At 31.9% G+C, this 2,500-nt stretch overlaps 1 protein-coding gene across 1 annotated transcript in view; it reads left to right on the top strand.

Moving 5' to 3' along the window:
* Positions 1-2,500, top strand: part of LOC113801909 (uncharacterized) — a 14,472-nt gene that overhangs the window by 11,202 nt on the left and 770 nt on the right. The window lies entirely within an intron of this gene.

Below are 2,500 nucleotides of genomic sequence, written 5' to 3'. Positions count from 1 at the left end.
TAAGTACAGTTAATAATAACATACGTTTGCGTTGATATTAATATTATTTTGTCACATGACTTTCGAAAAATAGAAAACGCGGTCTTCTTTCAAACCAAACAATATTTCTGCACATTAAAGGATTCCTTGTTTACTCAAGTGTCTCTAATTAATGATAAGAAGCAAGACGTTCTGCGTATGAATTCTTAGTACTAATTAATCAAACTACATTTTTTTTCTATTATATAAAGTTTCTTTTATATAACTTGGTGATTATCATAATTATCGTTGGTATTGCCATGGTTAACAATCTTTGCAACTGTTAACATTCTTTGTAGTTATCAGCATTCTTTTGCAAACACTAATATTCTTTGCTAAAATCAATTGTAAGAAGCGTCAACATTCTTTGCTAAAATCAATTCTTTGTAAGCGACAGCATTCTTTGGAACTATATTTTTTGCAATTATCCACATTCTTTGCAACTATCTACATTTTTTGCAATAATTCACATTCTATTTAATAATCAACGTTCATTGCAACGATCAACATTATTTGCAACAATCATTATATTCATAAATATTCTTTGCAATCATCATTCTTTATATTTTGCAAATACTCTATAATTATCAACATTTTTTGCAACCATCAATATTCTTTAAGCTCATCAACATTCTCTGCACTTATTTACGTTCTTTGCAATCTCCATCAAAATCCCCCCCCCCCCCCCCCAGCACCATCGCTGTATATCTCAACATCCTTTCCTCTCCTCCTGTCTCCATTTCTCCGTCGTCTGGCAACAGGAAGAATCATTTCGACGCGTATTCTATGGCTGCCGCATTCGGTCTCTGCACGAAACCAGGTTACTGGGCTTGCTCAGAATTTCTTATCAGGAACATGACGGGAAAACGTGATCGGCGCTTCGAGGGCCGTACGACGCTCGCCTCTCCAACGGGTGTTCCCGGTTGGCGTCCGCTGTCGCTCGGGACGGCCCGTAAAATACATGCGGGGCACTTTTATGGTTATATACCTGCTGCGTGTCTGAACGCGTGCACACACACACACACACACACACACACACACACACACACACACACACACACACACACACACACACACACACACACACACACACACACACTGGCAAACACACACAGGAAAATCAATTAATGTATTAAAGGGAACAACCAAGGCATAAATAAATATGGAAGCTAACTTTCCAGAAACGCATACATATTATTACCAATTACATTAAACCGTACAAGAGGAAAACGCTTTGTATTAACACGTTCTGTAGAAGGACGTATCCTGTGCGTCGCCCCGCCCACCCTTCTAACGTCGCCCCGCCCACCCTTCTAACGTCGCCCCGCCCACCCGTCTAACGTCGCCCCGCCCACCCCTCTAACGTCGCCCCGCCCACCCCTCTAACGTCGCCCCGCCCACCCCTCTAGCATTTAAGTTTATGACTGGCTGATGTTGCGATCTGCGTGCTCTGACTGTTTTACTCCTTGAAAAGATGAAGAAAAAACTTTGGTAGAAATATATATATAGGCTTGTATCCCCATAAACAACAGAAAAACATAAATATGTAGATACACGCATGCCATGTGTGTGTGTGTGTGTGTGTGTGCAAACAGCTGATCAGAATACATACAAACAACACACACGCACACACACATATGTGTGTGTGTGTGTGTGTGTGTATATATGTATATATATATATATATATATATATATATATATATATAGATATAGATAAAAAGATATAAATATATATGTATGTATCTATATATATATATATATATATATATATATATATGTATATATATATGTATATATATATATATATATATATATATATATATATATGTGTGTGTGTGTGTGTGTGTGTGTGTGTGTGTGTGTGTGTGTATGTATGTATGTATGTAAACGAATATATATATATATATATATATATATATATATATATATATATATATATATATATATATATGTATGTATGTAAACGAATATATATATATATATATATATATATATATATGTATGTATGTAAACGAATATATATATATATATATATATATATATATATATATATATATATATATATATATATATATATATATATATGTATGTATGTATGTAAACGAATATGTATATATATATATATATATATATATATATATATATATATATATATATATATATAAATGAATATATACATAAATACATGTGTGTGTGTATATATGTGTATATATGTATATCAACATACATAATCATATATATATATAATATATATATATATATATATATATATATATATATATATATATATATATATATATATATATATATATATATATATATATGACTATATATATATATACATATATATACACACACATAAATATACACATATATATGTGTGTGTGTGTATACATATACATTTTTATATAACTATCTGGGATGCATTTTAATGAATGCAGAACTACCCTCATCATAAATCACAGGTGCCTGTTTCTCATTT

The sequence above is a fragment of the Penaeus vannamei genome, chromosome 43 (assembly GCF_042767895.1).
Source record: "Penaeus vannamei isolate JL-2024 chromosome 43, ASM4276789v1, whole genome shotgun sequence".
In the NCBI taxonomy this organism is placed as follows: Eukaryota; Metazoa; Arthropoda; class Malacostraca; order Decapoda; family Penaeidae; genus Penaeus; species Penaeus vannamei.
The sequence above is the reverse complement of the archived record's forward strand: the minus strand, read 5'-3'. Positions and strand labels throughout refer to the sequence as shown.